This window comes from Conger conger, chromosome 1 (assembly GCF_963514075.1).
Source record: "Conger conger chromosome 1, fConCon1.1, whole genome shotgun sequence".
Classification (NCBI taxonomy): domain Eukaryota; kingdom Metazoa; phylum Chordata; class Actinopteri; order Anguilliformes; family Congridae; genus Conger; species Conger conger.
This window is the reverse complement of record NC_083760.1, coordinates 6,587,844-6,601,880: the sequence shown is the minus strand read 5'-3', so window position 1 is coordinate 6,601,880 and position 14,037 is coordinate 6,587,844. Positions and strand designations below refer to the sequence as shown.

The 14,037-nt window shown below is 50.8% G+C and overlaps 1 protein-coding gene across 6 annotated transcripts in view; it reads right to left on the bottom strand.

Moving 5' to 3' along the window:
• Positions 1-14,037, bottom strand: part of daam2 (dishevelled associated activator of morphogenesis 2) — a 156,274-nt gene that overhangs the window by 102,899 nt on the left and 39,338 nt on the right. The gene's annotated exons all lie outside the window — the stretch shown is intronic.

Genomic DNA, 14,037 nt, shown 5'->3' with positions numbered 1-14,037 from the left:
TACTCTCCCCCTTCATTCTCCTCTCTCTCACTCTTCCCTCTCTCTTGTTCTCTCTCTTTCTCTCTCTCTCCTCCTCAGCTTTCCCCCGTTAATAACGATCAAGCTAACAAGCTCTAGTAATGGGTATCCTCTGGGCGACGCTTTGAGTTACAGCACGGGGAGGTCTGCAGTTATGTAGGTCCGCGTCTCTCTTATCAAGCCAGCCATTAGTGCTACCCACACACACCGTGATGTACTGTACAGAGCAGCTTTGATAAGGAGAGATCATATCTCTCCAATGTACGGTAATATACTGTACAGAGCAGCTTCGATAAGGACAGAGATCATATCTCCCCGATGTACGGTAATATACTGTACGGAGCAGCTTCGATAAGGACAGAGATCATATCTCCCCGACGTACAGTAATGTACTGTACAGAGAAGCTCCGAAAGGAGTAAATATTGCATCTCCCCAACGTACGGTAATGTACTGTACGGAGGAGTTCCGATAAGTGGGAATATCGCATCTCCGCAGGTCCCAGAGGACCGGGAGCAATTTCACAAATTTTATGGCGACTGTCGAAAAGCGTTGATTTAAAAAAATGGAGGAATTCCAGCTCTCCAAGAGGGAAAACAAAAAGGTCAACCCTCCAGAGACTTTCCTTAACTCGGATCATGACGTACGCGTGCAGATTTACAAGGACGTCGTCAACAAATCAGAGGCTTATCCTGCTTCTCACGTACATACATCACAGTTATGGAGCCTTCCCGTCTCACACACACACACACACACACACACACACACACAAAGGTTATCACAGTGAATGCACTCGTGAAAAATCTGCGGAATGCTAAATCTGCGCGGCTCAAATATGGCTCTTTGACCTTTCAGATCAAAAAGTCCCCAGCAAGATGTAAAACACAGTTAGTTAGTTGTTAGTTTAAAAAAACAATAAAAAAAAACATTTATGTTGATCGATAAAAGGTGACGCAGTTGGCCCACCAAATTAAGCAGAAAACTGTAAAAGCAAAGATACGGCCTTAATCCTCCCCTTTCGACACAGTCAGCAGCTCAGGACTCACAGAAAAGAAACTTCACAAACTTTAGCTTTCAGCATGGAGCACAGCACAGCACAGGGGTGGGATAATGGGTTATAACGCTGTATGAGAACAGGCAGCCCTGCTCTAGCTGTTGAATGAGGTGAGCTTTGTCAGGTTTGGAGTGAAAACCTACAGGACGGTAGATCTCCAGGAACAGGGTCGGGCAGCCCTGCTCTAGCTGTTGAATGAGGTGAGCTTTGTCAGGTTTGGAGTGAAAACCTACAGGACGGTAGATCTCCAGGAACAGGGTCGGGCGGGCCCTGCTTCATGAACAATAATTGAAAAACGCATCGTTCGTTTCTCCTCTTGTTTCAATCCCGAACACACGGGCACGAGAGAAGGGAAGTAGGAGCCATCCCCGCCGCCTGTGAGGAATATTGAAGTCACGTCTTCATTATTAATGAGCCAATCACGTCCGGACCTCGGCTCCCCAGCGAACACCTGGGCCCCGCTAATGCCGATGCACACAGAATCCATTATCCAGGACTCATTATTCACCCCGTCCGTCACCCTGACAGCTGTCAGACACACGGGCCCTGCAGCTGGCCGGTGACATTTAGCCACGGCGCACTTTTACACCGGAGTGGAGATCGATGGATCGATGGGCGTCTTCTCACGTCAGGTCAGGGCACTGTGGCAATCTCCACGCTCAGCCAACTGCCAGGCAGACGCTGGAGACACATTCGGTGATTGTTCTTTAGACAGGACGGTACACACCGTTTCATGATTAAAATTACAGTCTGCACGGGAGCCACTTAAGATAAGTGTGCCTTTGAAAGCACACGGGCATTCACATTAATCCAATCCAATCACACATATTCATGAACACTTTACTAATATGACACTCCTGACCACAAGTACTGAGGGATAAAAAACAGCGCAAGCTAGTCTTGGGCCCAAACTGGTAGCTGGTTGACCATTTCAGACCAGCTCCCAGCTTGACGCAGTTTAGATGGGTGACCAGTTAAGACCAGCTCCCAGCTTGACGCAGTTTAGATGGGTGACCAGTTAAGACCAGCTCCCAAGCTTGACATAATTTGCCCAGCTCAGGATTTGTTTTGAAACAGACAAGCTAACAGCACTAGCTGGTTGACCAGCTCAAACCAGCGAGACCAGATTTATGACCAGCTTGACCGGCTTAATATCCAAAACGGTCAAACTGGTATAGCTGGATTTTACAGCAGGGGGAAGAAGAGTGTATGATTGTCAGCAGATCTGCAGAGAGTGCAGACACACACACACACACACAGAAAGGCTGTAATTCATTATTACTCTCACGAATAACAAACGGACACGTTTTCAGTGAAAATCTCATCAGTATCTCATTCCCCTGCGTAATCGAGTCGATGGCCGCGGCACTACAACGCCACCGAACGATTTTCCATTAAAAGGGGTTTCGTTTTGGCGCCATTAAATAATTTAGATTGTGACAAAGAGGCGGGAGATTGGTTTTAAATGAAAATTAAAGCTGTACAAAGACACCGAGCAGGCGTGAAACGCGTGAAGGGAAACGCCGAATCGGCTGCGCAGCCAAGCGGAATAAAAACTAATCGGCCGCTCATGAAAAATGCAAAACAATCAAAGGCAGGTTGAGAGGACAGTTATCAAATAAAGGTAAGTGCTTCCCCGCGCCCCCCCCCCTCCCCCCCCAGCTGGTAGAAAAGCGCACACAGCCCCTCCTCCTCCCCACTCTCTCAGTAATTCCACGGATTAGACAGGCCAGCTGCAGGGCTGCTGTTTGTCATCTCTTCATTTGACAAGATGGATGACACGACACCGCGGTAATAACGCCACGCATTCCTCAACAGGCTTTGGGGGGGGGGGGGGGGGCGGTGCATGCTGGGAGCTCTTCGACCGGCCCCCAATTCCTCTTCATCAGCTCCTCTGGGGACGGGACCATCCACCGTGACCCCCCCGCCCCCCCCCCAGGACTGGTTTCTGAGCCCCTGCTGCCCAAACAAAGGGCGTCCCACATCGGGGGAAAAGCGCACTTTAAGAAGCGAGACCGCAGCGTAGCGCACGCATAGCGCTAATCCGCTGCACGAGAGGCCGGCGCGTGAGGGAAAGAGCGGAGAACGCGCGGAACGCTCGACAGCAGGAAGCCGTTACCCCGAGCGTCTGCTGTCACTGCGTGCCGTGACAGTGCTCAGAGAAAAAACGGATCTCTCAAGTCGTAATGGCAAACCACGGTCCAGTTTAAGGCTGTATATTGTAAACACGTTCTAAAGTTTCTAACAGAAGTTAAATCGGTAGCCATGGTGATACGAAAGGGTCCTGTGCATTCTAAAGCAGTCTTCAGTTAAAATTGTGTTACCGTACCCTGCTGTAAAATCCAGTTATGACCAGCTCAAAATGACCAGCTACCAGCTGTTTTAAAATCTAGCTTGAGCTGGTCAAACCATGTTGTGTGGAGCCGGTTTGAACTGGTCAACCAGCCACCAGCTGACCTGTTATTGTCAGCAGGACATTCAGTTATATTATTGACTCATACATCCCAATCCCTCTACGCCTGCCTTTCTATTAGCATGATTGTTTCTGTGTGGGTGCGTGTCGTTGTCACAGGATGGAGCTCCACTCCTGACTCCACGCCGTCACTCTCTATTCCAGGAAACTGCCCGCAGGACCAGCTCCCCTGGAAAACTCGAGGAAACAGACTTCGCCGGGGACCCTAAATCACTCTGCTGAAGGCGCACTGCACCCTGGGTAGTGACATAGTTCTGGCGCCGGGTCGGCCCGAGGGCAGGGGTTCGCACTGAGCATGCCCAGAGTGACGGGGAGGGAGTCGGGCCGTTGGAACTGCCTGGGAGGTCAGTTTTTGGTTTTTTTTTGAAAATCGAAAAATCAGTGAAACGGCTCCCCACAGACGGGCGGTTCTGCACGGGGCTCCTGGCAGCTGTCCCGTCTCCTCACACGATGGGAGCAGCAGGCCCGGCTCTGGAGCGGCCTTCTGGGAACCACGCCCCGGCCATCCTTCAGCCCCGGAGGAACCGGGGGAAAAGCCGCGGCGAAAAAAACACAGCTCCCGTTCGCCAGCGCCGAGATATCACGCACCGTTTCCAAAACATCGGCACAATTTATTCAGGGAAAAAAAACGCTTCAAAGAGCTGGCTGTCGGGTTCTCTGGACGGGAGAAGGTAGAGCGGGCGGAATATTGGACGGGGGCTTGAGCGTGTAACGGTGAGGGTGGTCCCCCCCCCCCTGCAACACGCATAACAGCACTTATGTTCCACATCGCGGGAGGAGGATATATTTCAAGAGCGGCCCTCATAAAAGCGCGAGTCAGACTCAATAAGATGAGAAGAAACAGGAGCGTTCAAAAAGAAAAGAAAACCTTGAAGAGGGGGCTGAAAGAGTGTTAAAGACGAGAGGGTTCGGCCTCTCGCCGAGCCGGCGTTTCTGCGGAGGGTTTCTGGAAGATTCCTGAAGCCCTGCAGCCTTGCAGAGCAGGTTTGTAAAGTTTAACTGCTCTCCCGACAGCTTGTTCATGCTCAGGAGCCGCTCGATCGACCCGATACATCCAGGACGTACACGCCCTCGAAAACACTTCAGAACACGCGTACACGCAAGAAACAAGCCTGACCCTGTCGTTAAGTCCTGCAGCTTCGCAGAAACGCAGTTTGCAGGGCGGCCTGTCGCGTAGTGGTTAAGGTACATGACTGGGACCCGCAAGGTCGGTGGTTCGAATCCCGGTGTAGCCGCAACAAGATCTGCGCAGCCGTTGGGCCCTTGAGCGAGGCCCTTAACCCTGCATTGCTCCAGGGGAGGATTGTCTCCTGCTTAGTCTAATCAACTGTATGTCGCTCTGGATAAGAGTGTCTGCTAAATGCCATTAATGTAAGGTAATGTAATGTTTCCCTCGGCCAAAAGTTCCCCCCCTGTCCTCCGGGCCCCGTAACAAGCTGAGCACCCAGCCCTGGCCTTCTCCAAACACACACACACACACACACACACACACACACACAACTCAGGTCAGGACCGATGTCCTCACAATGACAGCATACACTCGGAAGAGATGAACAACCCAAAGTTATTCTTCCCCGACCACTTTAAAGGGATAGTCCACTTCCTGCGGTTTTGTTGATATTACTTTCGTGCGATTGGTCCAGGCAGCGTTTCCTTTCTGGTGCGGTGAAGGACATTTCAGATATCCATCACCACAGGAACACGGTGCTTCTTAAGGCTGTATATATATATGAACAGATTTATTTCGTGTTTACTCAAAATGACAAACATAAACACCGCTGTTCACATTCCTCTGATACTTCTTCCCTCTGACCGTACAGCACTCAAGGGCCACAGGAAATAGTTCCAACCAAAAAATAACACTGAACGTAATTTTTAAAAATAATAATTGTGTAAAATGCAGGCATAGCATTTCTGTACAAGCTGTTCTGTAGTTCCCCGAAGAGTATTTTCTTGCATTAGACCACAAACCCCAAAATGCCCCCATACCTGCCATTGCAAAGGTCCTGGCAGGTCCTCAAAAACTTCAAAAAACCACAAAAAACTCATAATTATCCTTCATTGCATATAGAAATTGGTCTGGCCCAACCAAAAACATAAACTGAAATAATATACATATATATAAGAAACCCAGACAGTGACTTTTTAAGAAACATCTGTACCTGTTGACAGAACTCCGTGATGAGAGAAACAGCGAGCCCCACCACTAGCCTCCTCTGTGCTAACACGCTCCTCACCGCTAACAGCTTGTTTGGATTTCACCACAACGTAAAAACAAAAGGAGGGGAAAGTAACGTAATTGGAAATCCAATTTCTCCTCACAAAAACAAACAAGCAGGAGGCATACTGGGTTGGGTAGGGAAGGAGGGGGGGGGGGGGGATCCACATGAGAGAAGACTACAGACCACATTTACAGGCCAGGAGGGTGTCTGCAGACAGGGCAGTTTCTGCTGCCGTCGTGAAGATGCCGGCTGTAGTCAGGGTGCTGTGGTGCATGGGTGAAAGTCCTCAACATCACTCTGCAGTGTGAGGGTGTATGACTGCAGTAGGACTATGCTTTTGAATAGTCCTAATGTTGCAGTATGAGGGTGAATGTCTGTAGTTTGAGGGTGCATGTCTGTAGTTTGAGGGAGAATGTCTGTAGTTCGATGTCTGTAGTTTCAGGGTGACTGTCTGTAGTTTGAGGGAGAACATCTGTAGTTTGAGGGAGAACGTCTGTAGTTTGAGGGTGCATGTCTGAGGTCTGAAGATAAATGGTGGTTGTGTGTTGATGAATGGATGTCGTTTAGAGCTAATCCCTCATCCCTCCTTATCAGTCCTGTGTTCCTGCCCATCGCCCTTATCAGTTTGTTTTCTTAACTAAATACATACTCCCTCTTTCTCTCTCCCTGCTTCACTCCCTCGCTCCCTCCCTCTGCCACCACTCTCCTCTCTGCCTCCTTCTATCCTTTCCTTTCTCTAACACCGTCATGTCTTCAATCCTCAATTCGTCCAGCGCTTTCCATCTTTCTTTTACATGGTCAGTCCTCCCAGAGTCTTACCTGTGAGGCCTCCCTTCCACTGAAGCCAAAGCACTGCAGTTTAAAGCATCTACTGAGAATTCACTAACGGATATGACCGATGACCACTGACGACTCTGTGGCAGTGCAACCAATCTCCTGTGATCAAGAACCAGAGAGGACAGAAGCCGATTCCTCAGTCCCCCGATCACTGCTACACACGTACTGTTTAATGCACTGAGCAATAAAACAGTTTATTTTCTCCGGGAGACAATAACGGGCAGCCGCTTTCATGTCAAGGGTATGACAGATGCACGCTGTTCTAATCTGCCCTGTGTCACTGCTTTTTAATTTTCCATCAGAGGAGAGTCTTTGTCCTGTCATGTGACCAGTTCATCATGGCCGCTGGGGTCAACGGGGTTGCGGGGACTCAGGGCGCAGGGCGGTTTAAACGGCGGTTAGGCGTCTCCGTGGTGACACAGCTAGCGCCAGGGCACGTGGGGGTTTTTCGTGCGAGAGGGGGAGAGAGCGTCGTTTTAACCACTTCATACGCGAACTTTGACCCACGTCTTCTCGAGCTAAAGGCCCGGGGGACGTGTTAATTAACCGCGACCCATCCTGCCCCATGTCTGCTCCCCCCCCGATGCCTGTTTTTGGGGGAGGCGGGGGTGGGACGGGGGTTACCAAGCCTCAATAGTCTCTTTGTCTCACGGCTAACGGCGCTAACCGTGTTCAAGTCCGCCCGCTGTAGGAGCCCTGTCATGCTCACTCAACCGTCTGATTCCGTAAATAAACATATTCATAACCGCTCCGCCATCCCGCTAATTAGCCCGTTCTCTCATCCCCGTTATTTTTCTCCAATTAGGAACAAAGCATTCATGTTTACTTTCCTTTTGTTTTGCCACACCAGGCTAGAAATATTCACCACTCGCACAGAAGACGTACTACAAACATGTGAAATAATAAAAAAATGGAAAGACAAAATGGCTCACTTAAATGACATTTTACAGCTGCCATAAGAAGTGTCTTCTGCGGTATACGCATTCATTTGAATTTAATTGAACATGTTACCGGTTGAACATTGAGCATAAGCTAAAAACATGTCAACATACGTAGACACGCTAGCCAACCACGCCAACCAGAAACAGCCAATCAGAAAGAGGCCTTTCCCGGTTTCGAGCGCACGACGCGTGCGTACCGGTTTCACAGCTGGATCATCGCAGGCCAAGTCTGCGTCCGCGGAACGGAACGAGACGTCTCTCTCAGCGACTGAACCCATAATCCCTTGCCCCAGGAAGTCCAGAGCCCCCAGTGTGACCCCAGAGAGAGACAGAGAGAGAGAGAGAGAGAGAGAGAGAGAGAGAGGGAGAGACAGAGAGAGAGAGAGAGAGAGAGAGAGAGAGAGAGAGAGAGAGAGAGAGAGACGCTCAGATGCTAACTCGAGCGGGTCGTTCCCCGAAACACGGCGGCCCACGCCCCACTGTAACGGAGTTACAGGTGTGAGCAGCGGGGGGTAGATGGGGGAGGGGAGAGGGGAGAGAGAGGGGCGGTACGTTATTTTTCCAGATGCGCCGGGTTCAAAGGGACGGTTTATACATTTCAGTCACTCCTATATCGGTGCCGTGGGGCCACTCCTGGAAGCGAGGCAGACGGGAGGATTTATTGTGGTGTTTTCTTACCGCTCCGAGAGCGACCGGCTCCTCGGTCAGACTTCCACGGCGGCTTCAGGAAGGAGCTTCACCGCCGGACAACGAGAGAGAAAAAAGGCTGAGTGTTTCCACGACTGAACAAAACCCCTTTATGCTTTATGGCCGTAGTGCGTTAAATCATTACTTTAGTGCCCGTCATCGAACTCTCTGTTCATTCATACGCCTCAGTGCGTACCTGGAAAGCGTTTTAAACTGTAAAAGTTTTTAAAAAATGGGGGTGGGGGGGGTGGGGAAATGTGCCTCTCACGTTGACGTCTCCAGCTTCTTCATGTCACAACGCAGCCTGCAAACGAACAGGTGTGCTGTTGACCCTGTGACCCCCACGTGTGACCTTTGACCTCCTGCTTTAAGTGTGCGGCCTCTGCAACCCACGACCCCCCCCCCCCCCCCCCGGTTTGTTTCAGACCGCCCAATCCTCACTCAAACGCCGGGTCACATGACCGCACGTACCGTGACTCTTGCCAAAAACGCTATCAACGCCGGAACAAGTAAAAATCTACCGCTGAGACGCTTCGCTGATACTGCCGCTGAATTGAGGACGGGCTGACGCCAAACGGACTTTTAAACGGAAAGGCGCAGAACATCGTGTGCAGCTGGAGCCAAAGCTCCTCCCACAGACGTCAGGAAAATACACAAATATTTACTTGGTTACAAAATACCCCAAAAATACGTACACATGAACCACAAACAGCATCATAAATAAGGGGGCTAGCTACACATTTACACAGGAAATACACACATGCAAGTATATATACACATCGCTGCCTACCGCAACCCCAAAATTGTGGGACTTCCCCCGCCACCCAGTTTCCCCCGCCCCAGTGGTCTGCTCCCCCAGCCCTGCGTTGCTCGGTAACAGCATAGTTACCACCGCCCCCCCCCCCCCCCCCAGCCCCCAGCCTAATATAGTCCCTTTGCAGAAAACAAACAGAGCAATTCCTGTTTATCTTTACTCAGAGACCAGCGCAATCTGTTCTGTTCCAGCCACGACCACATCCACTCGCCTTCTACCTCTCTACCACACGCACGCGCGCGCATGCACACACACACACACTTACACATACATACACACATATACATGCACATACTGTTCACACACACACACACACACACACGCGCGCGCATACACACACGCACAGACACGCACATACTGTACACACGCAGATACACATACACACCTGCATGCACACACACAAATGCATAGACATACAGTAAACACACAGACATACAGCATACACACAAACACACACACAAACACACACACCGACACACACACCGACACACAGATATACACACCACACATGGCATGCAAGTGGGGGCTTCCATAGCATCACCCGGTCGATCTCCCATTCGCAATAAAAGCTCTTTAACTCGGGAATGATTCTAAACATAAATGAAATCCATCATTTTAATGGATCGGAATGGAATCTTAATTCCAGCAGGGGCAAGGTCTGACTGGAATTTCTCAGAGTCATCTCAGCCGATGTTTATTCTTCAGACTCACTTCTCTTCAGCGTAAATAAACATATACGGACTTATACCCCACTACTTCCCTCTGCACTGCGGATAAATCGGTTTTTTGGGGCTCAGACTGCAGACCTCGTGCTCTGCTCTGTCACTGTAGGGGCGGTCTGACCCTCCTCACGCACGGGCGTGGTCCCGGGGGGCTGATTTAGGGCCCACGCAGTTCGGGACGGCCCGTACCCAGATTCCCTTCTGCTGAGTTTCGCAACGGATGGATTCCTGGGAAGCACCCCCTCTGAACTCTCTCCCAAAACATGCAAACACCAGGCCGGAAAAGTCAGGAAAGTCGGAACTTAAGCGCAGGAAGTCGCAAACGCTGGGTCTCGCAGCAGAAATTTGGGAATGTCGGGAACGTCAGGTCTTACAGCTGTAAGTCAGGAATGTCGCATCTTATAGCGGGAATTTGGGAATGTTGGGTCTTCCAGGAGAAAGTCGGGAACATTGGGAATTTATGGGATTGGGTTTTGGGTTTTCATAGCCCCTCATCCAACTGCAGCAGCAATGTGAGCCCTGCGGGAGGAATAAACCTTTCCCATCCCACAATGCACTGTGGCTAACATCAGCTGCACTTATTAACAGAGTATCCTATCATCACCTGACAGTCTATGGTTCTGCTTTCATCCAATGAGGGGCTGGGTGGGGTGGTGTGACAGAGCTGGCACGAGTGCCCAATGCTAGCGCCCCCCCCCCCCCCCTTCAAACACAACCATCTCTCAACCAGGGCAAGCCACCAGTCAGCCAATCCTGTCCCTGCCTGGTGTGAGGCATAACCAGCAAGCCCCTCCCCCTTTGGTTGGGTTATACAGCAAAACATTTTTTTTTTATGTATTATTTTACGAAGATGCTGCAAATTGAACTGTGCACAAAGGCAGCAGTCCTCAGCTTATACAGTTTATGTCTTCCGTGCCGAACCAGATCCTCTGAACCCAACAATCCCAGTGTGGACACGACCCAAACAGATGTCCTTTCCAAGCAACAACAAGCGCGGCCAAAATGTGTATACAGGATGAAAAACATGTCTGGATTGACGCCCGCGTGTGTGTGTGTGTGTGTGTGTGTGTTATCACTCTTCACACCTCTTCCAGGGAGAGATGGGAAGTCCTGGCTCGGGAGGAAGCTGGTCTGGCGGGAGCCAAACACGAACACACGCCCGCCCGCCGCTGTTGCCCTTGGTTACGACACGGACACGACGCGGATACGGCACGTTCCGGGCGCCCGGCGCCCATTTTCCGAGGAAGCGCGTCGCCGGACGCGTTTATGGATCCGAGAACATTTCCCGTTTCTCGTCCAGAACCAAAAACAGGAGCGCTAAATCAGGAAACTCTGTCCCAATTAGACAACACGGACGGGGGGGGGGGGGTGGGGAGAAGGAAAACCGTCACAGTAGCCGTACTTGTTTGTTGGCAATCGGGTTGAATGAGCAGTCACTGCCGATTACGATTTACAACAGAACACGCAAACGCAACGAGGGAACACAGGACTTATCTCTGTCTCTGCGCAACCCTGCTGAAAAAACAGCTTGAGCTCAGCTTTAAAACAGCTGGTAGCTGGTTGACCAGTTCAGACCAGCTCCCAGTTCGACGTGGTTTAGCTGATTTGACAGCTAAAGCTAGGTTTTGAAATAGCTTGGTTGACCAGCTACCAGCTCAGACAAGCTACCAAAACTAGCTTCTCTAGGTTGACCAGCTCATACCCAGCTAGACCAGCTTCATTACCAACTTGGCCAGGCCGGTTGAGCAGCTCATACCCAGCTAGACCAGCTTTACGGCCAGCTTGACCAGCTCAGTATTCAAACAGCTGTATTTTACAGCAGGGAAACACTCATTTCGTATTTGTTTCGTATTTGTGTCGTACTTCCGGGCGGGGCTTTCGGGACGTCACAGACGAGAACCCGCTCCACAAACCCTCGGCCCCGCACACTCCACCTCCTCACACGCTGCAGGGAACATAGAGAATCCGCTAATTGCAGCCTGCCGTCGGCCGGAGCTATTCTTCCCCGGATTCCAGCCGTGCTCCCAAATTCCCAGGGCAGTGCCGCTCCCTTCGGCCCCGGTCAATTTTCGATTTCCCACTATTCTGGACGAGCTCTCTTCCATGTAAACTGTTTTCGAGAAAGAGCTCGGAGAAAAATGCCGACGCTGCTCCAAGGGATAAACAACACGCAAACAAGCAAAGGCGCAGACGCACATGCACTCACACACACATTCACACACACGCACGTGTACACACACACACACACACACACTCACTCACAGACATGCATCCATGCGCACACATGCACGTACACATATGCGCACTCTCACACACACACATGCGTAGACTCACACACTTACACACGCATACACACATGCATGCATACTTGCACACACACACACACACACGTGTACACAAATGCATGCACTCACACATGCATCCATGCGCACACACACACACACACACATGCATATACACTTATACACACTCTCACACACACACACACACACACACACACACACACACACACACACACACAGACCCTGTTCTCACTTTGAGGGCCGAATGCATAGACCTCACCCGAGCATTCGAGCCTCTAGAAGATGAGAGGTCACATGACAGCGAGAGAACACGGTGTTTTGAATGGTGGGAAAGTCCCAATTAATTCTGCCCCTCGTTAGACTAATGTCTGCGAGCTCATTAACATGCACCCTGGCTCACTGGCCATTCTTATCGCATGGGCAAGTTTAGCTGTCAACAGATCCCGCGCATAACTGCTGAAGTTGGAGCATCTCGCTCGTGTGCTGATCTGCTGATCTGCTGATCTGCGGAGTCTGGTCCCCTCATCAGCAGCGGGTTTGGATGTCATCATTATCAGAGATGCATCCTGGGAAATCGCACTGACTGCAACCGGGAGTAAACACGCACCGTTCCGCGTAGGAACACTGCAAGAAGAAGCCAGGCGGAGGTTTTTTTTGGGAGCGCGTTTTCCCGGTTCAACAAGTGGGCCAGTTTTCCACTGTCAGTTCCCAGCAGTGCACAGGTTTTTGGGCCGTTTCTACGGAGGCCATTTTGGTTTACAGTTGAGCGCACCACTTTAACCCCTCGCCAGGGACAACCTCCGCGCGAATCCGCATATTCGACAAAGCCCCGTGACTCATCAGCGACGCAAACAACTCCAAACCTGTTTCAAAACCAGCTCGCCACGCTCCACTGATGAACGCGAATAAATATTCCACCCGGTGTGGAGTTGGCAAGTACGTGATCAGAATGTTCTTAACTGAATGTTCTAACGCTGAGGTAACAGTCGCCGCTGGCGACGGAAAGCGCCGGAGTTCTAGAACACTGTCTTAGAATGTTGGAGAAAAAAAAAGAAAAAGAAAAAAAAAAAAACATTCCAGAAGAGCCAGCTCTATAATGGGTGCCGCAGGAGTGAGAGAGCCAGGTCTTTATTACAGGGACAGGCAGCTGTCCGGGGACCAGCTCTTCCTGGGTTTTTGCACCATGGCCCCGGTTTTCAGCCACAGGAAATGGCCAATGCGGCTCAGGTTAAACGCGCCAGTTGCACAGACGTTTAAAGAAAACTGAAAAGAAAAAAAAAAGGAAAAAGGAAGCTTCGAAAGCCAAAACCGTGGAGGAAACCAGCGTCTGAGGCCCTATAAAGGCCAGAATTAGAATCAGGTTTAGTCCCCGTGAAGATAGCGAGGTACGAAAGCACTGAGAAGCATAGCCACTTCCCCCGGAGGGGGTCCAAGGAGACTGAGGTCAGACAGAAACAAGACAGCTTTACAGCCCTCATCCGTTTCTTACGCGGTGAGCCCCACCGAGTCAGTCTTCCCCCCCCCCTCCGCCCAGCACACCTCCCTGCACGGGGCAGGGCTCCAGCATGGGCCCCGTGCTGGGATCTGCGGGACGTCGCTACTGGGACCTTCCCAAAAATCATGGATGATAGATGCTGGCCTGTCTTTGGAAGTCAGCTCTGCTTCCTGCTCCTACAGCCAGGAGTGGAATGTGAGAGGAGGAAGCTGTGTGTGTGTGTGTGTGTGTGTGTGTGTTTGTGTGTGTACATGTGTGTGTGTGTGTGTGTGTGTGTGTGGGTCTACCTTCTAACAGGGGACCACGGTGTCATCACAGTCACATAGTGGGGACCTAGAGACTTTATAGGTCCCCACTTGGCAGATGCTTTAAATAATGTTAAAACGAGGAGTAGCAGTTAGTGAATGTGTGTTTGTTTTGTGTGTGTGTGTGTGTATGTGCGTGAGCATGCGCGTGTTCCGTTCTATGCGAGT